Genomic DNA, 26,910 nt, shown 5'->3' with positions numbered 1-26,910 from the left:
ATTTGGAAGCGATAAAGCCTCTTCTTCAAATGCAAGTGATTCTCCACACTTTTTGTCAATGCTCTCAAGGATTTCCCAAATATTCTTAGGTGAAGTCTCATTGATCACATCATATTTTAAATCTTGAGTCAAACAAGACCTAATCACACCACACGTCGTTCGATTCATCTTCTTCTAAACCTTCTTATCAATATCATCTGGCTTGCCATCCAATTCTAAAGTATCTTCCAAATTTTACACGTTGAGTGCATTCAAGACTTCACATCGCTAAAGTCCAAAATTGTTAGTGTCATTAAACTTATCCACGTCTATCTACATAGAGTGAATATTCAAACTTTGGACGATCTTCACACCTGAAATACCCTCCACAACTCCTCCTTTCCCGGTCATAATTCCTCAAAACACCAACAACCAAAACGGAACAAACGAAGAATAGATCCAAAAAGTAAAAAAAGATAGAGTCTTTACCAAAAAGATCTCACCTTTATCTCCAAACGAAGCGCTAGCCGAACTTCCAAATTGATCTACTCCTCCAAATAGCCCAAGCGTAGCCCGAGCTTTGATACCACTTGTTGCGCTTTAATACCACTTGTTGTGCATGGCGGAAAACTAACACAAATGCCGAGAGAGAAAGCAAAAACGATCCAAAATAACGACACCAACTCAAACACAAAGTTTAACGTGGTTCGGCAAATTGCCTACGTCTACGGGGCAAGAAGGGATGAGTTTCCACTATAGAGAAAGAGAGTATAAAATAGAGATTACAAGATCATTCAACTAACCTATCAAACAAATCTCACAAACTAAACCCTCAAACAAATTGCTCAGAAAGATCTCTCTTTTCTGTGCTCAAAATCACCATCAAGCTACCCCAAAATTGAATTCTTGCAATTGGAACGATAGAAAACCCTAAACAAATCGTGTTTCTATTTATATCAAATAGAAAATCCAAACAGTACAGGAAACCGAAGCAGGCCCAGACCCGAATCGCGGTCGACCGTCGCGCCAGTCGCGCTCGACCGTGGCCAACGTCAGAGAACAAAAAAACCACTACAGGGTCTCGTGGTCCACTCGCGGTCGGCCGCAAAAGGTCCAGAGACTTTTTCTGGCTACTTGCACTTTCGCGGTCGACCAGCCCGAACTTAAACATGTCCTTCGCTATTTCCTGAACTTTGATGTTTCCTCTTCAACTTTGAATTTGGATCCTCTCCACTACAAAAATGTAGTTGAGAGACCACTAGTTTTAATCTCAATCGTTGATTACTTAATATGCGGTTATGATATAATCTAAATCTATCACTTATCATACCTCCATGTATTGTACTCATACCTAATTTGCACTAAAAGAAAAAATCACAACCACCAACTAGATAATCAATGGTTATGATTATGTAGTGGTCACTCCATTACTTTTTAGATAGTTGAGAGGATCCGAATCCATCCACTTTAGCCCAAGGGGGTCGATTGATCAACTGAAATTAAACAACAACATTGTTCAATTTGTTTGTCAACAAATTGTCCAATTTATTCCTAGCAGTAGATTAAACAAGTATTACCAATTAAAATTAAATAAGTATGCAATAAAAAAAGAAATGAAATAAGTATTATCAAATAAACGCCTCCTTCATTACTTTTATCGAACCTTGATCCAGCCTCTCCGATTCATCAACTGCTCCAGGTAGTTCTCCATCCTCATCAATGCCTACATTCAGATCATCTCGCTCTCTCATTACAATGGAGGAGGGGAGTGGAATTGGATTAGGGTTTTGGTAGGAGTTGACATTATGTCGGATCTTGCGTTGGTGCAGCTTGAGGAGAAGGAAGGAGGAAATGTGTACAAGATACCAAGGTAGTAGAGTGGCTGCGTTGACGGTAGTGCTGGGAAGCATGCTAGCAGCGATGCAGTTCTTTTTGAATACATGCTCTAACTTGGAAGGAGTTTCCCAAGGAGAGGAAGGCCATTGTCTCTTCCTTGCATTGATTGATTAGAGATTGCATGACATTATAGATGTTAACTTATAGGTTATATAATATTAGTCAATTAGGTCATGTTTGGCAAAGAGTTAAAAGACAAAATAATTAAGGAAAATGGTTAACATAATTAACTTATTTATTAATTTGAAGTTTTAAATTTTTTAATATCTCATGTTAGTTTATATTAATTCTTGCGGTCATTTTTTGTGCTTGGGATAAAAATTATTATGACTATTTTCTTTATAACAAGAGTGGTTATCTCTTAATCCATCTAAATAGCTAAATTTATAAGCTGCTTTTGAGGGGTTCACTCATTTTAACTACTCTGGAGGATTTTGCAAGCCCTTATATTACTTTTTTTGTTTGACAAATTACGAGGTATTAACTCATTTTACACATTGTGTAATTTTTTTATCAGGGTGAGGAGGGGTTAACTCTCTCTTAACCTTTCACATAACCCTTGGTGGCTTTAAATCTTTAATAATTCTAAACTATACACTCAAATCTTTAAATTGCTTATAAGTCCCTCATATCTTAAGGTACGTTGCAATTTGGCCCCTTAACAAACAAACTCTAGTTGTCAGTTCATCTTTTTCTCTCAAAGTCTCTTATTCAAACAGAACGTTAATTAGTGAATGGGTATTTTGATCATCTGGAGTTATATTGTTGCGTTGAAGATCGAGAGTTGATGTTAAAAACTCCATATGCGAGCGCAGTTAGGAGCTTGATGTATGCGATGGTATGTACGAGGTTGGACTTATCACAGGCGGTGAGCATGGTATCGAGATACATGCACGATCCAGGAGTGGGTCATTGGGACACCGTGAGATGGATTTTGGGGTACATTCGAGGTACGTTCAATGTTGGTTTAGTTTATGAGCGGGACACTACAGGTGGGTAGTTATGCATTGGTTATGTTGATTAAGATTATGCCGAGGATTTGGATAAGAGCCGGTCTACGACGGGGTATGTGTTCACTTTGACCCGTGCGCCGGTATGTTGGAGATGCACCTTACAGTTGACGGTGGCTTTGTCTACAACGAAGGCAAAGTATATGGCGATTACGGAGGCTGTGAAAGAGGCTATTTGGCTTCGAGGACTTTTGGAGGAACTTGATATATCGCAGCAGTCCATCACTATTCATTATGATAGCATGAGTGCTATCTATTTGGTGAAGAATCAGGTTCTTCATGTGAGGACGAAGCATATTGACATTCGTTATTACTTCCTTCGAGATGTTCTTGAAGATGGAGATGTGGAGATTGTGAAGGTCCACACGAAGGATAATTCGACTGATATGCTCACTAAGGTGGTTCCAAGTAACAAGTTTGATCATTGTCGAAACTTGTTGCACATTCGTGATTGTTGAGGCTGTTGATGGCCATTTGGATGAACTACGCACAGCTTGATCCCTTGGGAGAGGGGGTACGTAGGCAACCATATTGGTGCAGCCAAATTTGGTGAGATGGCGCATTGGTGCTCATGTTGGTGTTGGCTCAGTTTTGGGAATACTTCGCCGAGGTGTAGAATTGTTGGATAATAGTATTCCTAATCTATTAGGATTCCTAATCTATTTGGGTAACATGAGGTTATTAGGATTCCTAATCTATTTTGGTAACATGAGGTTATTAGGATTCCTAATTTGTTTTGTTTTTTGTTTTAGGATTCCTAGTCTGTTTTGGTTTTAGTTTTTCTATATATATGGAGATTAGAATCAATCATCAAAATAGAGAGGAGAGTTGTAATCAGAGATTAGAGAGACTTTTGAGCATTGTGAGAGGGAGATATTATGAGCAAGTTGAGAGCTTTGGTTGAGGGTTAGTTTGTGAGTTTTGTGAGATTGTAACCCTTTGTACTCTCCTTGTTGAATGGGAGATCTTCTATCAACTATAGTGAAGTTACTAATGCATTAATAAATTATGATTTGAGGAGGAAGGATAAAGAGACTTCCCGTGCTAGTATTTCAGGCGAGGCCTTGTCGACGAGAGGTAGAAGCCCATATCTGAAAGGTGGTAATAGAGGAAGGTCAAAGTCTAGAGATCGTCCCCAGTTAGTAAAGAACCAATATGCATTCTGCAAGGAACAGGGATATTGGAAAAGAGATTGTCCAAAGATCAAAGAGAAGGAGAATAGCAAGAAAAAGGGTCTGAAGGTCAATGAGGTGAACGTTGCGAAAGGCGATGATTCCGATGGTTCGAGCTTTTCTCTATTGATTACTCCAGAGGTGAACCACTTGGATGCATCAGATTGGATGCTTAATTCCGACGCTACCTATCATGTGACCCCTAGGCAAGATTGGTTCGCATCTTTTGAGAAGCTCGATGGGGGAGTTGTAGTCATGGGAAATGATTAATTCTGTGGCATTTGTGGGATATGTACCATGCGGATCCGGATGCACGATGGAGTAGTTCGTGAATTGAAGGAGGTGAGATTTGTTCCTCAGCTAAAGAAGAATATTATCTCAGTTGGAGCTTTAGAGGCGAATGGATTCAAGGTGACCTTTGAAGACGCTGTAGCAAAGGTTACTAAGGAATCTTTGGTGGTGATGAAGGGGTTCGCAGTCAAAACTTGTATTATTTGAAGGGGAGCACCGAGATTGGCCAGGTAGCTTCAGCTATTTCAAAGGCGGACATGAGCAGAATTTGACATTACAGGTTAGGAAAATGAAGGTGAAGTTCGGGACTATTATTCAGAGGACGGGGGGCATCCTGGACTACGTGCACATTGTAAAACCCCAGAATTTTTTATAATTTATTGGAAAAATTATTTAAGCTTTTATAAGTTTTATGATGTGTTCTTACCATTCTGTGATGAATGGAATCAGTTAGAATTTATTTGGACTTTGTTTGCAGCTCGGGTTATGGTATTGCGAGTTTGCCGTCATACAGCAGTTTGAGCTGTTTCTGGTAATCGGATGGGCCTCAGGATGACGCCATCGATCTTAGAATGTAGTTTTTGTGCTTCGAGCTTAGCTTGGGTTGATTTGAACTTCGTTTCTAGTTTTTGTTCCGGAGAAGCGAGCCAAATCGAACCCTATAATTTTTTTTAATATTTTATCTGTAACTCAGATGGATGCACGGTCAGCACTATCATTCTCAAAACATCGATACCATACTGGGGGTAAATTGATGATTTATTCTGGCACCGGAGAAAATCAACTGAATTACGAGCTGATAAAATACTCGGATATATAACTGTGTTTATCTGCTTTTACTTAAGTTGTCATTTATTATGGAGAGTTGACTTGGTCAACTTTTGTCAGGAGCCTTTGGATGAGGGCTTGGGTGATGGGGATTAAATCTAGACCCTTGATTTCCTTTTAAAAGGATGAGAGTGTAAGAGAGAGGGGATCACTTTTGTCATTACCACTCTCTCTCCTCCCTAACCATCTTCTTCCTCCTCTCAAACTCCAGTGAACCCATGGCCATGGAGGGTCAAAATTTTTCGAAGGAATTTGAGAAAACTTCGTGAATGAAAGATGTTGGCATCGAGCGGATCTACAACTCTTGTGAAGGCTAACCCGCTAATTCTCAATTTTCGGAGATCAAATCCCTCTCAAGACAAGTTCATCTCATCTAAACCTCACCCTCCTTTGGTGTGTTGTATTTGATTATATTATTAAGTGGAATTTATGATCAAATACTCATATCTGCCTAATCAAACTATAAAGGAGGGATTTATGATTTTTTTAGGAAATCAAAAACAAATCTAGTTGTAAATCATGATATTCTTGGGATATGGTTGATATGATATGGATTGCAGAAAATTGCAGCACGTGTATAAACTTCAAATGAAAACTGGGTATAGAAGATAAATTCCAAATTAAACCAAACTAGTTCCAAATGAAATCTGTGTGAGTATAGTTTCTAAAATAGAAAACTATTCTTAAATTGAGTTTGTATAGAGAAAGTTATACTCAATTTACTAAGGACATGTTTTGCAGAAAACAGCAGCACATGTATAAACTTCAAATGAAATCTGGGTATAGAATATAAACTCCAAATTAAACCAAATTAGCTCCAAATGAAAGTTGTGTGAGTCTAGTTTCTAAAACAGGAAACCATTCTTAAATTGAGTTTGTATAGAGAGAGATATGGTCAATTTACTAACCATATGTCCTACAGAAAACTACAGATATGCTTATTTGAAATGATTGATATATTACATGAAAGTTTATTTGAGTTTCGCTCTTTAGTTTTAACGCACGACTTTTACGACACATATGCACATATGTGGATGGAAGTATGTTGCACAAGATCCATACATGGTGCATGTGTTTAGCTATAGAGCTCTCGTAGCTTAATTTCGATATTTGTATGATACGTGGGAGCACGTATCGTTGGCGAATTTGATGAACTACAGGCGGCTTGATCCCTTGAGAGAGAGGGTACGTAGGCAACCATATTGGTACAATCGAATTTTTAAATGATGATTTTCCATTTCATTATGGGCATTATAAGTCTGATATATGTTGGTATGAGCTTGTCTATGATAATACGAGTATGTTAGGCCTATTAGCCACTCAGCAGAATGTTGCTTGAGAGAAAACTATGAAAGTTACTCAGCAGATTGTTGCCTGAGGTAGACCAACAAGTCACTCAGCAGATTGTTGCCTGAGTTAGGGTTTTATATCACTCAGCAGATGGTTGCCTGGGTTAGGCTTATGAGCCACCTAGCAGAAATATGAGTTGAACAATGAGTTACTCTAATGGAAATTTATGTTTGGTGAACCACTTAGTCACCTTTTTGAGATAGGCCGTCGAAGGCCTATACTCCTTAACCTATACTGTTATGGTATGGGTTTCACGTTAGTGCTCTTTAGGAAGTTGTATTTCTTGAGTCGTTACAAGAAACTTGTTGCAAATTCATGATTTGTTGAAGTCATTCGCGACCATTTGGATGAACTACGAGCGGCTTGATCCCTTGGGAGAGGGTACGTAGGCAAACAAATCGGTGCAGCCTGATTTTTATATGATGATCATCTATTGCATTATTGACATTATGAGTTTAATATATATTGATACGAGCTGGTTTATGATAACACAAGATTGTCGTTTGAGATGGGCCTACACGCCACTCAACAGACTGTTGCCTGAGTTAGGACTATACGTCACTCAGCAGATTGTTGCATGGGTTAGACCTACAAGCCACTTAGCAGAAATATGAGTTGGACAGTGAACCACTCCAACGGAAATTTGTATTTGGTTATGAACCTCTTAATCATGTGCATTAGATAGGCCGTCGAATGCCTATGCTCATTAATCAATACCGTTATAGGATTGGGTTTAATGTTAGTGCTCGCTCTCTAGGAAGTTGTTTCTTTTTAGTTATGATCAAAGATATTGTCGCATGATGAGTTTTTACATAATTTTATATTGTTGTCATTTTCTTTCAGATTTATGAGTTACTTGTTGCAAATTTGTGATTGTTGAGGTTATTCGTGACCATTTTTGGATGAACTACGAGCGACTTGATCCCTCGAGAGAGAGAGAGGGTACGTAGGCAGCCACCTTGGTGCAGCCGGTTTATATAAAACTTCTATGAGTTTTTGTTTGAAATGTTTTTTTGACGACGTACAACGTCGTTGTTCAAAATCTATTTAGGTAGAACTTTAGGAGCACAAAGAGGCACATGCTAGTTTGTAGCAACCGATCTTACTTCCAAAAGTGATTGGGACACACTGTTGAGTATATATGACCGAGTCACCTCGCTCTTGCGAGCGCATGAGATTTATGTGCTGATGCTTATAATGATATATGTTCACCTTTCAGTTCCAAACTGTGTTATTCCTAAATTCCAGTTTAAGAATAATACAAATCATTTTATACCTGTTGTATATCCCCATTTCTAGAAATTGTCATGATATTAAGATTATTTGGTTAGCCTTTGGGCGTCTTTCTATTGTTGTTTGATATCTGCTAGAGTAATAGCAACAGTGACATGTTAAGCTTGCATATGCACAGAGGTGGGTGTACAGCAGGTTCTAACATCTCTGGGGTTCACTCTAGACTTCAGCCAGTGTGAAAATTAGGGGCGTTACAGTAGATGTTTAGGGTCCCATCAAGACTGCATCACTTGGTGGTCGATATTAGTTTGTCATGTTTATTAATGACTATTCTAGACGTTGTTGGGTATACACCATGAAGCAGAAGAATCAAGTCCTAGATTTATTCGTGGAGTGGAAGAAGAGATTGGAACTGCAAACTGGGAGAAAGATCAAGACGTTGCGATCCGACAACGGTGGTGAATATACTTTAGACCCCTTTCTGCAGCTATGTCGAGACGAGGGCATAGAGAGGCACTTCACGGTTAGTCATACACCGTAGCAGAATGGGGTAGTAGAGAGGCTAAATCGGTCTTTGCTGGAGAAGGTCCAATGTTTATCGTCGCAGAGTGGTTTGGAGAAGATATTTTGGGCTGAGGCACTTACATATGCGAGCCACGTCATTAATAGGCTATAATGTCGAAAATTAAGTGTATACCTACAGAAGAACCACCCTCAAAGGATGGTCCTGCAGCCCTTCTCTTGGCCTACTCCGCCAACATCTCAACTAACAATCTAGTGTCAGATCCTGAGAAACTCGGTGCTGAGATATACATATGTTCGCTGAATCCCCCAAGACCCATATCATGAAAAGTCTCGTCCTCGACCGGCCTCTCTAGCGTGACACCTGCGTGAGAATTTAAGTGCTGGATATATACAAAAAAGGGGGAAAGAGAAAAGAACTCAGATTTACCTGTGGTAGTGGTAGAAGGCTCTTCTGCCCCAATATCCGTGCCTGTGTTCTTCAATTTGTCTAAAAGAGAGCGAAGCGTGGAAGTGATTAAAGGAGAAACAAATCCTGAATTCCCTAACTCCTTTAACTGCTGCTCGAATAGTGTATTATCGATGTTAGATATACCTGAGCATTGGACTGTCGGCTCGATACTATCAACCTGCTCAGCATCTCTGTTTGTTTCAACATCCATAGGCTCATCACGAATGGCATCGCACATCTACTGCATGAAGCTATCCGAATGGCTGGGATCAGAGAATACAGAGTCTCGCAGAAGTTCACCTCCGTCATGGTTTCCTGAAACACGGAACATGATTAGATTCAAGGAATCCAAAAGAGAATTATTTTAAAGCAGTAAATACAATAGAGCATTACCCTTTTCTCCGCCAATACTGCCTCGTAACTCTGCTTCGCAGGTGCGCTGACCAGTATGTGATTTATGAGCGGTCTTCTTCCGCTTTGGAAGACGAACCCCTACAGGACCAGCAGGCCGCTCATGCGTAGACTTAGTACGCATCTCAACCTGTGCAGAAACTTCGGCACTGGGCTATAATCTCGCATAACGAGAAGCGAACGGCTCATGCTCGTTAGCCATCCTACATGGAGTAACAAGAGTCATCTTGTTAGGATGAGTAAATAAGACCTTTCGTTTTGGCTTCTGGAAAGCTAATTGAGATTCAGAAAGAGTATAGCGTTGATACCAACGGTAAAATGCTAAATCCATTAATTCTGAAAAGAAAGAGTCTGACAGACCTGAATCAGATTCTCCCCTGTCGGTATCTATGTCTATATATTCTTCCTCAGAAGTCTCATCCTCATCGTCAATAAGAAGAAGCTCTTTATCATCCTCCATCTTATCTCTGGTCGAACGGGAAGGTTTGGCAGGCCTCTTCCCCTGCTTCTTCGAAAGCTCAGTCTTACGAGTAGCCTTAATAGTAGTTTGAACCAAGTGCTCAGCATCCAACTCTGAAAGACTCCTCACATCTAGAAACTCGTTGGCAGAAAGGAGCCACTTGCAGCTGAGGAAAGTAAGCAACGGTTTGCGCTTGGATGAAGGAAGAACGAAATAGGCTCCAGTACAGCCCATCATAGTCCAAAGCTATGCTCGGACGCCATCAATAAGACCCCCCTCGATCCTCAAACCCCGGCTCGGGTTCCCAACATATAGTTGGTCGTAACCGAACTGGCGAGCGAACGACACGAAAGATAAGGCTCTATATGGCAACGACCCTTCACCCGAAGGACAAGATATCCAACGCGGATGTTCACTAATCAATGGAAGCAACCGGCATCAAGAGAAGTCCGACCGGCCCTGGGTTTCTCCTCATCAATCAACAGGTCGTCATAGCGGCCCGAGAAGCGAGGAAAACACTTGAAGAACTCCCAGCTCTTACGAACTTGAAGCTCTCGCTGTACATTAGTGAATGTTTTCCCAAACCACTTGCTCCTTTCCAACAGCTGCACAAAAGGAACAGAGGCATCAACAGTACTAAGCGCCGACATCAAACCAGGACGGTGAAGAACGAGCCACGCCATCATGTATGTATACGAAAGCTTGACCTTTACAGAAAGAAGCTCGGTCGATGGTTCAGGACCCACATGTGTAAGACCATCGACCAAATACCTAAGCCCATAATGAATGTCGTCAACCATCGCCGGAAGCAGAGAAAGCTCCCTCCCATAAGCTAACTGAACGGAGGGGAAGAGTACCTCAATAGGCAAGGTGTCAGAAAACTGATATGGAACGACGTACTTCTTTAACCAGATGGCAAGATAGCCCGCTAGTAGAGTCCTAGGCCGAATAGATTTCTGAGCATGACAAAGGACTGTCCGAAACTTGGTCCCTGTAGGAAAAACTCCCTCAGCGCCAGCGGTAGTAAAGGAGCAAGCTTCGGCCCTCTTCATTAACTCATTAATGGCAGAAGATGTCAAAGAGGCTAACTCACAAAAGGAGCAAGCTTCGGCCCTCTTCATTAACTCATTAATGGCAGAAGATGTCAAAGAGGCTAACTCACAAACAGCCTCGCTTGGACTGCTCTCCAAATGCTGGAATAGATAATTAGCGAACTGCTTCAAACTGATCTACCTCTTCCTCTTCGCTTGGGGAGTCACTTTGATTAGAGATGTATAATAATGACACGTGAGGTCCCAAAGCGTGTCATACATGTTGGGAGAATCCTTCTTCAGCCACTCTAACTGCAAGTTCGAGGGAAAGTACTCCTGATACGGATAATCTCCCATCGGAGGACCAGAAACTTTGTGCATCTCATGCAAAGCTAACCCCAACTCCCCACTGCAAGTCAAGAAAGTGTTACTATCAGGGATATATGTCTCCAATAACGCTAGGAAGTGGCGACTGCTGACCGTGAATCCATACATGGTGGCTCGTATCAGCGTATACAACCCACTACCTCTCAGATCACTCTCCCAACGTCCCAAGACGTAACTGGTCATACAAGTCCACCACCGTTTGGGTAGCGAATAGGCCCAACCAAAACATCTGAAATCTGTCGGAGATAACTTCCTCCCAAGCTTGGCCAAATGATTCCTCACAGTAGGAGCGGCTGCTAACACCTCGTCTGGTGGTACGGTATCAAGACCCAGAATCCCTGGTCGAAGGCCACGAATATAATTATGTCCATCAGAACCTGGGGTCTGGTATCAAGACCCAGAATCCCTGGTCGAAGGCCACGAATATAATTATGTCCATCAGAACCTGGGGTCTTATGGTGGGAAATAAATCCGCAATGAACTCGGTCATGGTCATCTGTAAGATCCCAGGACATCTGTCGCTGTACAGCCTGTATCTTCAAATGCGCAAGGAAATGCTGGCGGGGAATAGAAGGGATGTAAAGAAGGAGCCCTTCATCATTATTCAACCAGTGCTCGTCGACAAGAGTCAGCTTAGCCGGATCCTCGACATGGTCTCCAAATAAATAACCCGGCTTCTCTAAAGCTGAGTAGAAATAGTGTCTGCAGTGAAGGGGGCATCGGTAATCAACTGGCGCAGTGAACGGCGTCCCCCATCTCGTATCAAACGACAGGATTCCTCGGAATGTCTCTTATCAAACTGAGGAGTCGGACCAATGGCCTGCCTATCAGCAACAGAAGCAAAGATCTCTCCACTGCAACCACTAGTAGCATGAGAGGGAAGGCTGTCTGCGGGAAATTCAACTGCGGCAAAACGAGCGTAGAGTTAGAAAATTATTCATGAATTATACAATAATTGAATTCATCTCACAAGATAGTGAGATAGAGTCATTCATTGAGTAATTGGCGAGACGATTTTGAGTGTCCTACACTAGAAAAACGGTATGCATCATCACGTAAGCAACGTGGTAATGTACCCCGACCCACACGGTGTAATACAACACGAAATCGCCCTAATATGTCGGAAGACGTGAATTGGCCAAGCAAAACACGTCATTTGAAACCTCAATCCCCATGAAGGAGGATGTCGGTTCCTCCCGAATAACCCGCGAAGGGGGCAAAACGAGGGTATGATAGAACCACGAGTCATATCGAAACCTTAATCCCCACGAAGGAGGACGTCGGTTCTTCCCGAATGACCCGCGAGGGGGCCAAACGAGGATACAAAAAGCATAAATGCTCAACCCCGAAAGAGAATGCTGCGGGAGTCTCCCTCTCGCTATGCTGAGAAGAGGAGCGACTCCTATGGAATCACGGTCGGCGTGGAGACATGGTTAACCTGCAACGAAAATCAATGGATCAGGTACAATCATAAATCCAAGTGCCCGAAAATTAAAAGGGAAATTATGAACTTTAACTAAAGTCCTAAAAAAAGAATAGGATTTCATAGTTGAAGTCTAATTAAACCTATGAGTTTTGTGCATGCAAACAATGGGCTCAAATTGTAGTATAAACCCTCATAATCAATTTTTGGGTGAAATACCCAAAATACCCCTCATGTTCAAGGTTAAGTTTTAGCCACGAACACCTTTGAATTTGGCCATGACTGAGAAAAGAAAACCATCATCTTCAGTATCACACAATTTTGGCCAACTTTGCAAATAAGTCCCTCAACTAGTTTTGACCATATCTTGCACATAAACCCCTCAACATTTTTTTTGGTCCTCTTGTATAAAGCACCCCTAAAATTTTCGACCAAGTGGGCATGTAACTCAAGTCCCAAAATTTCAGTCCTTTCTTACATAAACACCCCCTCAAAATTTCGACTAACTTTTGCAAATAAGCCCCCAAGAGATTTCGGCCCTATCTTTGCACATAAACCCCTCAATAATTGGTGATCTTTTTGCATGAAACACCCCTCCAAGTTATGGCCAAATGGGTACACAACCCAAGTCCTAAAATTTCTGTCCACTTTTGCATAAAAGCCCCTAAAAATTTCAGCCCTATTTTACACATAAACCCCCTAAAATTCGGCCACTTTCAAAACCCATCATCAAGAATCAATCTTTTTCACAAAACCCTCTTCATGAGGGAAAAAATCTAGAACCTCTACATACAAATTAATGGAATACCCTCACTACAAGCATAAAGTTTCAATCTTTCTAAAAAAAAAGAGGAGAGAGTTGAAGAGGAGCTTACCCAAATCAAGAGATTGAAAATCCAACTCCAAAGATCAAGTCTTGAGCTTGAAATTGCAATGAACCCTAGCTTTGAAAGGAGATGATTTTCGGCCAAGGAGAAGCAAAAAATTTGAGCTTGAAATTGCAATGAACCCTAGCTTTGAAAGGAGATGATTTTCGGCCAAGGAGAAGCAAAAAATCCAAAATGATAGGAGAAGGTTGAGGGGTTTTAAAGACAAGAGTTCTAATGGGTTTAGAATCCTTGGAGAAGAAAAAAAACAATGGGGTTTTGGATGAGAGGAGGAAGAAGGAGTATGAAAGGAAAAGAAAATTTGGAAATAGGGGAAAAAGTACAATCACAAGAAAGCAAAAAAAAAAATAGAGGGGAATGTGCCTTGGCCATTGGGCCAAAACACCCTAGGGTGTCTCGGCCAAGGCTAAGACACCCGCGGGTGTCTTGGCCCAATTCGAGCCCCCGGGTATTTTTTTTCGAGCCTATGTCACCGTTGGTTGGTCATTCGGATGAAAATCTCACCAATCAACGTCGGGCGATTCGAAACTCTAGGTTAACCTCGGTCAACGCGTAACCCTAGGTCAACGCCAGTCAACGTGTTGCGATGAAAATATCAACGCCGGGCGATTCGAAACCCTAGGTCAACACTGGTCAACGTGTAACCCTAGGTCAACGCCAGTCAATGCGTTGTGATAAAAAAGTCAACGTCAGGCGATTCAAAACCCTAGGTTAACACCGGTCAACGCGTAACCCTAGGTTAACGACAGTCAACGCGTTACGATTAAAAAGTCAACACCGGACTATCCGTAACTCTAGGTCAACGTCGGTCAACGCGTGACCCTAGGGCAATGCCAACCAACGCGTTGTGAGGAAAAAATCAATGTTGGGCGATTCAAAATCCTAGGTCAACACCGATCAACGCGTAACCCCAGGTCAACGCTAGTCAACGCGTTGCGATGAAAAAGTCAACGCCACGTGATTCAAAACCGTAGGCTAACATCGGTCAACGCGTAACCCTAGGTCAACGCCAGTCAACGCATTGAGATGAAAAGTCAACGCCAGGCGATTCGAAACCCTAGGTTAACGCCGGTCAACGTGTAACCCTAGGTCAATGCCAGTCAACACGTTGTGATTAAAAAGTCAACATCGGACGATCCGAAACCCTTGGTCAACGCCAGTCAACACGTTGTAATGAAAGTCAATGCGAATCAATATATCGTAATGGAGATAGTCAGTTCAAAGTCAACTCGACGATACGAGCCAAAATCAACTCACCGGTTTTGATTCAAGATTTCGACGACGGCCAGACGATAAACGCAGCGCCGGGAGAACTTCAGCTATTCGTCAAAACATCAAATAGACTAAAAATCGAAGGAGTCAAGAATCAAAGCTAACTACAGGTCCTTTTACACCGACTGAAAGTTAGACCAATTATATCCAAAGTATTTCAGGCTTAGCTATAAAAGAAATGACACTGAAACACTTTGGAGGGGGTATCTGTAGGCGTCAAAAATTACCTATAGGTCCCTGTACGTGGCTCGAGACAGAGAGAAGATGATGAATATTACCATTCGAATCACAGAAGCTTATTTGGCGATGACAAACGTATGAAGTGAGTTGACGGATCATACGAAGCGACAGAACTTCGGAATAACGGAAACAAGAGCTGATCGAGAGCCCCACATCGTTTATGAAAGACAGAGCAACCCTCATGTCCTATTTACTCCACATATGATTCAATCATGGGAGCCCGTAGATCTCCTTGTCGGATTTCCGATGTATCTTGAATCGCATAATTCCGAGTCCGCATGACTAATATACGGTGGAAACAAACTCAACGCACCAAAAAATAATAAAAACCAAACTAAGACACCCCAGGGTGTCTTGGCTTGGCCAAGACACTTACAAGTGTCTTGGCCAAGAACACTCCTAAGTGTTCGGCTTGGCCGAGACACTCTTGAGTGTCTCGGCCAAGCCGAGACACTCTAAAGTGTCTCGGCTTGGAACGACGACACCTCGTCCACGCACTCATAAGTGTCTGCAATATGAAAATGCTGATTTTGGTTGTTTTCGGTGATTTTTCGATCATTAACCACCTGGATTTGCTCCAACTGATATGATAATGTGGTTAAGTGGTTTCAACTGAAGAGAAGAGGAAATTGGCTGTTCGTATTCGAATACAGGGCTCCTAAAGCCTATAAACACAGCCTCAGGGCCTTTATTTTTTCAGATCTGGAATTCTCGAGCGTTGGCGAAGCCCTGCCGGACCGAAGACTAAAGGTGCACGAATTTTAGAAGAGAGGAGGAGATTGATCGAGTTCTTCAGCGCAGAAAAGAAGAGTTCGTCAGATCTGCAGTTCCCGTATTCGTCCCTTAAGATTATCCCATTGCGGTGATCGTAAAAAGAGCAATTATCTCACTATTGCCGAGATAAGCGCTTCGGCCTATTGATTCCTTCGCGAATCGATAAAGTTTTGGATCTGATCTGATCGTCAGGTGGTCCATGGATATTGACGTCCCCGTCACCGGCCAAAAATCCACGCAAGCAAGAGACGATAAACGGATCTTGTGTTACTTTCGAGAGAGTTGTAATTCTTTTACTTTTGTTACTTGAATTCTTTGTAAACGAATAAAGTTATAATAAAATCAGTAATGAAGGCAACTTTCGAAGGAAGTAGCAAACAGCGAGCGATAAACACCCATTGTATTTGTTTGAAGGAGATTATAATTTTAATTTCATTGTGTAAAGTTCTTATAAAAAGACCGATCTTTTTTTTTTAACTTGTTGTAACGACTGAAGTTATAATAATTTATACAATGAAGAAATCAATTTCCTACCCAAATAATCTGGTAATCACAGTGGGAGCCAACAGTCTCGTCAATAAGGTTGTCGTGCCGCAGCCGACGATCAAGATCCTCGTGGCTGAAGAGGTCAAATACGAGTTCGACCAACAGAAATTCGAGGAGTACATCTCCTCCTCCTCCTCCAGATCCGCCTCTCCTTGTAAGCACAGGAAGGTCTTCTCCGCCCGAAAGATCCGCTGGTCTTCAGATCTGAAGACCTAAGAAGGTGAATTCCCCACTACCGTTGTTGTAGCCGTACCTCACAACGATCCGCCGACGTCCAATGAGACCAGATCTGCAGATCTGAACTCTCCGCGATCAAGGAGTTAACTGCTAAAGGCGCGCTAACTCTCTCAAGGAGAGCACGTCAAAGGCAATGCTAACGCCTCGCGCGCTAATTCGCCAAGGCTTTGGATCAGGTGGACGGACTTCGTTACCAAGTGGATTTGGAGTTCAGAAAGCGCCAAGTGGTTAATCCATCTCCACAGCAAGCTTCGGGAACCTCCTCCCAACCAACTACTAACGAATGAGTTCGTATCAAACGGAACCGTTCCACTCTTGAGGAGCGTATTCAGAAGCGTTGTGCACTTCTTGCACATGCCCAGATCCTTGTGCGAATAGCACAAGGAATGCAAAAGGAAGAGGTGGTTAAGAGATCTCCGAGATCCAAACAAATTTGGATGCCAAAGGCCAAATCAACGCCTATGGCAAAAGCAAGCGACGTTGCTCCCCAGCCTTCGTCAGCTTCGGATCCCGCTCCTTCTGCCACGACACCTTCGGTGAAACCCTACGGCGACGTGGACTTCTCCAAATTTAGAATTCCATTGAAGGGTCGCTTGGGTCCTTTACACGAAGATCAAGGCAAAGTGCCTGTCAAGGAACGCTTAGGACCGTTGAAGGAACCCCGAGCAACCATCCAGACTGGGGGTCATACGCGACATCCCTAACAATTTGATTCTCGTAACTACCCACGTGGAGATGCCAGCACAAAACCAGGAGCCCGTTAAAATTTCATCCTCACACGGGTGTGATTCCAAACGTGTGACTCCTGCTAAAGCCAATAAAGCGATACCTATTCAAAAGAAGACGTGTCGAACAGACGACAACGTTCCATGAGGAATCAAACCAATAGTCGATAGGTTGCTCTGACCGCAACGTCGATGAGTTGTACAATCAGGCTGGGGGTACGAATAAATCTTGAAAGAGAAGTATCCGGGAAGTGGACTCTCAGTGTCTGTGTACCAAACTTATCCGGGTAGTATTATCAGCGTGCAGCTGCTCCAAGATCGCTCCACAGAGGGTCTCGGTATTTGAAAGGATCTCTACTAGAATGTCTATGTCCAAGCCAAGGCATTTCTATAGAAAAAGATCAGTTGTGCAAGATGATGAACTCCCAAAGGTCACCATCAATATGATCGATAAGGAGAAGTCAACGCGAAGTTTCAATCCCCGACATTTTTCGGACATATCCCAACGTATAACTCGGTTACGCGCAGGAACTACTAGGCGTAGAGACTATCAGAGGATGAATAACGGATTATCCTCGGAAGATGAAGCATCAGATGCGAACTCTGCCATCGCTTCTGACAATACAGTTTCCAGCATAGGACAATCTCACGAAGCGTTTATGGTCAACACCGAGGAAATGGCCAAAATCATCGAGGATGCCTTGGCTAAGCAAAAAGAGAACTTCAAGTTCGAAATGGAAATGGCTATGCTGCGAATGAGGGAAGAGCATGATCAACAAATCCGAGCCTTGTCAAATCAGATAGGTGAATCCAGTCATTACAACAATGTTAGTCAAGCAACTAGCGATTCAGATATGGATTAACACCTCGATGCAGATAACCCTCCTGTTGACCAAAATGCTGGGAGTGGCCCTACTGAGAATAACAACGTCGGGGGTGGTCCCGCTAATAATGACAACACTGGGGGTGGCCCCATTATTCCTCCTCAAAATTGAACAAAGAAGGACACGAGTGAGGATGAAAAGATAAAAGACCTCGAGAGCAAAGTCAACGCTCTGCTGTCTGCTCGAGAGGTGAAGAAGACCGGGATTCTGTGTCCTTACCCAAGAGAGTGGGATTCGATCCCGTATCCAACAAAGTTCAACCTGATCAACTTCATGCCGTTCGACGGGAAGGGTTCGCCCACTCAATATTTGATCTATTTCAAATCCCACTTGGGCATGATTTCTGGCAACAAAGCCTTGAAGATTCGGTCATTCGTTGGCACCCTCCGCAGGCCTATTTTTGATTGGTACCACCGTCTCAAGCCTGGAAACATCAAAAGCTGGAATGATATGGAGAGCTCTTTCCTCGGCAACTTCTTTGATGACGACGCCGAAATATCCATCAGGATACTCTTCGAGGAGAAATAGGAGGATGGGAAATGGTCCACGACTTCGTCAAACGTTTTCGGAATAAGGCGATGAACTACCAAGATCTGATCACAGAGGACTTCATCCTCCAAACATGCCACAACAACCTCTCTTTGGACGTGTTGGAAGTTATGGGAGTAGCACCATTCAACACCTGGAAAGAGTTGAAAGTACGCGGAGAGTAGGCCGAACGCTTCCTCCGAAGGAAGAAGGCCGAAAGGAGCCAACCGACGGCTAATCCTCCGAACTTGAACTTTACCTCCCGTGGTAAGGGCAAGACACCTACAGCAGTTGTTGACGTTAATCAGACGTCGCAATAACAACCCCAAAGACAGCAAAAGACTTTAGATCCAAGACTTCGAAAGGAGTACTCCTTCAAGGACGAAGACGTTCCAGCCATTTTTGAGTCCCTCCTTAAAAATAACAAGATCAAGCTACCACCTATCCCAGATCAGGAAGACACTGACAATACTACGGATCCGAAGTACTGTGCGTACCACAGGAGGATCCTTCATCCTGCCAAGACTTGCTTCACTCTCAAGAATAGCATCCAAATCTTGGTTGAAGCCGGCATCATAACGCTCAATTAAGTCGAACGAACACTCCGAAGAGTATACGAGTATAAACTGCTTCTTAATTCTCCAACCGGTATATGAGGTTAAACTGCTCCCCGGTACTCCAATAGGTATATGAGTCTAAACTGTTTCCTACATTCAACGGGAAGTTCCTGGAGAATTTTATACATAATATTCTTAAGGATAACCCGATCATCCAACTGAGTTTAATATTAGACCCAGTTTTGCAAAAATATTAGGGGTGGGTAATTCATGTAACGGGAAGTTCCCGAAAGAATTCTACATAGTGTATTTTTAGGGATAACCCGGTCACTACAAGAAGGTGATGAATAAGAAACTCCCACACAAACTCCCGCTACGTTTGTGCACTCAACATTCTCATTGTTAGAGTCCGAACATAGTATTCAGAATTTTAATCTCCTGATCATTGACGATTATCAAACCCCTCCGTGTTATGTATTTGCCACTTAATACCAGGAACCCCCTTTGAATGATTTGTACGAATCAACACTCCTGCTGTAATTTGTACTCCCACTCTTACTGTTCATTTGGTCAAACCTTCCTATAGTTAGGGCCACAATCAAAATCCCCTCTCGATTCCTCCAATGAATGAGAGGTCCACGAATCGAGCGATCAAACCTTCCTATAGTTAGGATCATCTCAAACCTCCCACTCGGTCAAACCTTCCTACAGTTAGGGCCAAAACCAAAATCCCATCTCGATTTCTTCCATGAATGAGAGGTCCACTTTCAAATCAAGTGATCAAACCTTCCTACAGTTAGGGTCACCTCAAACTCCCACTTGGTCAAACCTTCCTACTATTAATGCCATAATCACAATTCACTCTCGATAAATGAGAAATTTACCTTTAGTTCGGTAATCAAACCTTCCAACAGTTAGAATTATCCGAATCTTTTTGATTCTTGGAGTGAAGATCCCACTCTTAGTTTCACTCTTCAGATTCTCGAGGTGGAAATCCCACTTCGAGTCTCCTTTGCAATTTCTTAGTTTCACTCTTCAGATTCTCGAGGTGGAAATCCCACTTCGAGTCTCCTTTGCAATTGGAAATAGAATATAAAATTCTTCCTCTCGAGGTGGAAATCCCACTTCGAGTCTCCTTTGCAATTGGAAATAGAATATAAAATTCTTCCTTTCCTGTATCGGGTTTGTCTTTGCCCCAAGAGAAGACACCATCTTTTTAACTCTCATAATCCGTGCTTAACATGTGCGGGGAATTTTATCCCGAAGCCTAAGTAGGGATAAGTCAGTGCCTAACACGCGTTGCTGGTTAGTCTTTAACCGTAAAAAGGACAAAAACCCACATATTCGATATTATGGTAGGTTATTATTAATAACACCATAAGCCGTGCCTCACACGTACAGAGAATTTTATCCCGAATCCTAAGTAGGGATAAGTCAACGCCTAACACGCATTGCCGGTTTAGTCTTTTACCGATTGAAGAAGACACCAGAATACCAATCTGGGGCATTTTATCCCAAAACCTAAGTAGGGATAAGTCGGTGTCTAACACGCGTTGCAGGTTAGTTCTTGACAGTAAAAAAACAAAAGCCCACATATTCAATATTATGGTAGGTTGTTATTAATAACACCGTAATTCGTGCCTTACACGCCGAAAAATTTTATCCCGAATCCTAAGTAGGGATAAGCCAACGCCTAACATGCATTGTCAGTTTAGTCTTTCACCGATTGAAGAAGATACCAGAATCCAAATCTGGGGAATTTTATCCCGAAGCCTAAGTAGGGATAAGTCAGCACCTAACACGCGTTGCCGATTAGCCCTTGACCGTAAAAAAGGACAAAAACCCATATATTCGACATTATGGTAGGTTATTATTAATAACACCATAATTCGTGCCTTACACGCACGGGGAACTTTATCTCGACTCCTAAATAGAGATTAGTCAACGCCTAACACGTGTTGCCGGTTTAGTCTTTCGCCAAGTGAAAAAGACACCAGAATCCGAGTTTGGGGACTTTTATCCCGAATCGTAAGAAGGGATAAGTCAACGCCTAACACACGTTGTCGGGTAGTCTATTCCCATGAGAAAGACGAAGTCTACGTATTCAATATCGTAGCACTAAATGAGTTAACTCTTTTAACACAACGTTACATGCGGAACGGACTTAAACAATCCGCATGCAAGCCCGATTCAAACGGTAATCGGTAAAGGCACGTCAAATCTGTTGATGGCTGAGGATTTGCCAAAAATCCTGAGTCTGCATCGATACATATGGCCGGGTAGTCTATTTCCATGAGAAAGACGAAGTCTACGTATTCAATATCGTAGCACTAAAAGAGTTAAGTCTATTTCCATGAGAAAGACGAAGTCTACGTATTCAATATCGTAGCACTAAAAGAGTTAACTCTTTTAGCAAAACGTCACATACGGAACGGACTTAAACAATTCGCATGCTAGCCCGACTCAAACGGTAGTCGGTAAAGGCTCATCAAACCCGTTGATGGACGAGGGTTTACAAAAAATCCTATGAGTGTGAGAGTCATTGACGCATTATCCCCATTAGTTGGTCTCATGACTCGAGCATCCAACAACTTCGGGATAAGATCCATATCTACAGACGAATCAGCTTTAACACTTGGTCCTACAACCCCAACTGTTAGAACCGCCATGCTCCAATACCTTAAGAGCTTAAGCTGTGTATACTCTAGCAAACATACGAGTATAAACTGTGTTAACGATGAGCGATCCGAAACCCTAGGTCAATGCCAATCAATGCGTAACCCTAGGTCAACGCCAGTCAACACGTTGTAATAAAAAGTCAACGCCAGGTGATCCGAAACCCTAGGTTAACATCGGTCAATGTGTAACCCTAGGTCAACGCCAGTTAACGTGTTGTGATGAAAAAGTTAATGCCGGGCGATCCAAAACCCTAGGTTAACCCCGGTCAATGCGTGACCCTAGGTCAATGCCAGTCAACGCGTTGCGATGAAAAAGTCAACACCGGGTGATCTGAAACCCTAGGTTAATGCCGGTCAACGCGTAACTCTAGGTCAACACCAGTCAACGTGTTGCGATGAAAAAGTTAACGCCAAGTGATCTAAAACCCTAGGTTAACACCGATCAATGCATAACCCTAGGTCAATGCCAGTCAATACGTTACGATGAAAACAGTCAATGCCAGTCAACGCATTGCCATGAAAAAGTCAACACCGGATGATCCAAAACCCTAGGTAAATACCGATCCACGCGTAACCCTAGGTCAACACCAGTCAATGTGTTATGATGAAAAAATTAACGCCGGGCGATTCGAAACCTTAGGTTAATGCCGGTCAACACGTAACCCTAGGTCAACGCCAGTCAACGCGTAGCGATGAAAAAGTCAATGCCGGGCAATCCAAAACCCTAGGTTAACGCTGATCAACGTGTAACCCTAGGTCAACGCATAACCCTAGGTCAACGCTAGTCAAAGCGTTACGATGAAAAGTCAACGCCAGCCAATGCATTGCAATGAAAAGTCAACGTTGGGCGATCCGAAACCCTAGGTTAATGCCGATCAACGCATAACCCTAGGTCAACGCCAGTCAACGCGTTGTGATGAAAGTCAATGCAAGTCAATATATTATGATGGAGATGGTCAGTTTAAAGTCAACTTGACGACACGAGCCAAAATCAACTCACCAGTTTTGATTCAAGACTTCGACGACGGCCAGACGATAAACGCAGTGTAGGGAGAACTTTAGCTATTCATCAAAATATTGAATAGACTGAAAATCGAAGGAGTCAAGAATCAAAGCTAACTACAGGTCCTTTTATACCGACTGAAGGTTGGACCGATCACATCCAAAGTATTCCAACCTCCTCTATAAAAGAATGAGGCTGAAACACTTTGGAGGGGGTATCTATAGGCGTCTAAAATTACCTATGAGCCCTCACACGCAGCTCGAGATACTGAGAAGATGATGAACATCACTATCCGAGTCATAGAAGCTTAATCAATATTGACAAGTGCATGAAATGAGTCAATGAACCATGCGAAGCAACGGAACTTCGGAATAACGGAAACACGAACTGATCGGGAGCTCCGCGTCACTTACGAAAGACGAAATACCCCCCATTTCCTATCCACTCAATAGATGATTCATTCATGGGAGCTTGTATATCTTCTCGATGGCTTTCTGATGCATCTTGAACCGCACGATTCTGAGTTCGAACGACGAAGATACGGCTAAAACGGACAAGACGCGTAGAACTATGTTCTGGGCCTCAAACTATGTTCCGGGCCTCGCCGAGACACCCCTTGGTGTCTCGGCTTGGCCGAGACACCCACGAGTGTCTCGGCCAGGCCGAGACACCCACGGGTATCCGCAGACCCGAAAATCAGATTTTGGCAGTTTAAAGCCGTTTTTCGACCGTTAACCGCCTGGATTTATTTCAACTGATCTGATATCATCTATGAACATGGTTAAGTGGTTATAACTAAAGATAAGATCGAATTGATCGTTCTTATCCAAAAATAGGGGTCCCTAAGCCTATAAATACAGCCCAGGACCTTTATTTTTTCAGATCTGGAATTCTCGAGCGTTGGCGAAGCCCTACCAAAATGAGAACTGAAGAGCCATGAATTTCAGAGTGGAGGAGGAGATATCAGCAAATTCTTCGGCATAAAGAAGAGGAGTTCGTCATATCTGTAGCCCGGTTCCTTCCCTTGAGATTACCCCGTTGCGGTAATCTAGAGAAGAGTAATTATCTCACTGTTGCCAAGATAATTGCTTCGGTTTCTTGATTCCTTCGTGAATCAATGAAGCTCCGGATCTGATCTGATCGTTTGGTGGTCTATGGATATCAATGTCCCCGTTATAGGCAAAGATCCCACGCAAGCAGCGGGCGATAAACCCCCCTTGCGTTTGTTTGAAGGAGATTATAATTTTAATTTCATTGTGTAAAGGTCTTATAAAAAGACCGATCTTTTTTTTAAACTTGTTGTAACGACTGAAGTTGTAATAAGTTATACAATGAAGAAATCGATTTCCCACCCAAACAAGCATTTCTTCATGGTGATCTTGATGAAGAAATATATATGACTCAGCCATTGGGATTCCGATCTGCAGGGAAAGTTAAGTTGGTTTGCAGGTTGAAGAAATCGCTATACAGTTTGAAGCAGTCTCCTCGACAGTGGTATAGGTGATTCGATGGTTTTATGATTGATCATTCGTACACTTGGAGCCAATTTGATCCTTGCGTATATTTTCGCAAGTTGAAAGGAGGTGCATACATCTATTTGTTACTTTATGTCGATGACATGTTGGTTGCCTCTATTTCTAGATCTGCTATAGATGAGTTGAAGACACAACTTTCAAAGGAGTTTGAGATGAAGGATTTGGGTGAGGCTAAGCGCATTTTAGGGATGGAGATCGGTAGAGACAAGAAGAAGGGCAGAATTTGTTTGACACAGGTAGCTTATTTGAAGAAGGTTCTACAGCGATTTCATGTTAGCATGGATACAAAGCCAGTTAGTATACCATTAGGAGCTAATTTGAAGCTTTCAGCTGATCTTTCACCGAAGACAGTTAAAGATTGAGAGTTGATGTCGAAAACTCCATATGCGAGCGTGGTTGGGAGCTTGATGTATATAGAATATGCCTCTTAGAATTTATGGAAACGCGTGAACAATTCAAAACTATAAGGGACAAATATGGAATTTTATGTTACTATATGTATACCTGAGGGCATTAGTCAATTGGGACATTTTCATGCAAAATGGGATAATTATTAAAGTAGAATAATTTTTTGCTAGTGAGATATTTTAGTAGGATAAATAGGAACCATTTTGTGAAGCGGGATATTTTGATAAAATAACGTGGGATAAATTTTAATAATCATGAAGTATATATTTATGCATTTTGAAGATATAAATACTATTTATGTATTTTAAACTTACTATTATTGATTGATAATTGTTTACATGAATGTTCATTACTATTAAATAAATTTTGGTTAGACTATAAGATATTGATAATTATTATTATAATGATGGTCTAATAATGGTGATAACCATAATAGGAAAGAAGTAAAGAAAAAAAGAAATAAAAAAATAAAAAATACAAAATAAATATGAGTTCTACTTTTTTACCACCTAGTTCCAAGCTAAAACTTGGAATAACTTGAGAGACTAGAACTCTCATTTTTGTATAAAAAAAAGTGGGATAATTTTATATCATTATCCCAATTCTGGTTTTGCTAGAGTTCTACTTGACTAACACTGTAAAATTTTGTTCTAGTTTTAGTTCTATATGCTTAACACCTTAAAAACTTATCCCAGTTTTAATTTTAAGTTCTAGGTGACTAACCCCCATAAGGCAAAACTCTCCTCTTTAAAACCTCCCAGCGATTGACATGTCAGAATCCCTCTTTCCTAATTTAATTGCTACCTATCTTTAATCTCATTCATCTATCTTTTAATAGTTTTCAAATCCCACAAAATTACTAGCCATAAATACTAATAATAATAATTGTAACAACAAAATAAATGGAGAATCATATACCATAACATTCTCCTCAATCTCTGTTACTTAACAATCTTAAGAAATCTTTCTAAAATTTCTTGCTGTTTTTTGAATTATTTTTCCAATTTCCTTATAGATATTTGATAACTTCTATGAAAATATTTCTTTACTATATTTTTTATCCCAATTTACTTTCATAATTATATAAAATATAATATTTGATAATATCTATGAAAATATTTATTTACTAGATTTAAATCTCTTCATAATTAATATTTTTAATTATACTTTTGGCTTTAAATCTTTTCAATTGTTGCTACCTGATTTTTAAAACTTAAAAGTTAAGTAGGACATGATTAACTTGAGTTTTGATTATGAACTCAATTCAAAAGCTATAATTTAAAAATAGAATAGATGAGCCACTGAATATTATTATATCCAAAAAAGCATTTTATATTTTATATATTTTTATATTTTTAATTATATTTTTCGGTTTAAATCTTTTTAATTGCTGCTACCTGATCTTTTAAACTTAAAAGTTTAAGTAGACATGATTAACTTGAGTTTTGATTACGAACTTGATTTAAAATCTATAGTTTGAAATAAGAATAGATGGAGTAACTAAATATTATTATACTAAAAAAATTAAGATTTGGGCTATAAAGTTGTCAAAATAAAGCTTCGGGGTCAAAATTAAAAAAGGCAAAATTTTGGGGTGTTAATGTGTAACTATTTATTTTTGTACTCATCTGCTATATTTATTATTTTCATAAAGTATATAAAAATATATTATTAGTAGAATTAATAAGTGCAGTGTAAATATTTTGATAACATTAGTACAATAGTGATCTGTTAGTTGATAGGAAATTCAAACTAAATGAAGATTTACAAATTAAAAATTCATCTAAGTTTATTGAATAGCTAATTTTAACGGCTAAATAACAAACTGGATTTCTTACTATAAAAAATTGTTGAATAATGAAAATTAGAGATTATTTTAAAAAAAATACCTATTTAGTTATGTGAAATTATATTTTATTTATATGTTACTTTATTTTGAAAATTTTTGAAATTTTTTTAAAATGAAAGAGGGAATGTATCTTAGGTATAATGTTATTAATAACTAATTAGTCAGTATTTATCAATTTTATCTTTATAAAGGAAATTCTATCTTTATATAAGGAAATTGTTATTAATTAACTAATATCTTACATGTTACTTTATTTTGAAAATTTTTGAATTTTTAAAATGAAGGAGGAAATGTATATTTGGTATAACATAACTAATTACTAATTACTTAGTATTTATTAATT

This window comes from Asparagus officinalis, chromosome 3, assembly GCF_001876935.1.
Source record: "Asparagus officinalis chromosome 3, Aspof.V1, whole genome shotgun sequence".
In the NCBI taxonomy this organism is placed as follows: domain Eukaryota; kingdom Viridiplantae; phylum Streptophyta; class Magnoliopsida; order Asparagales; family Asparagaceae; genus Asparagus; species Asparagus officinalis.
Note: the sequence above shows the minus strand (reverse complement) of the source record.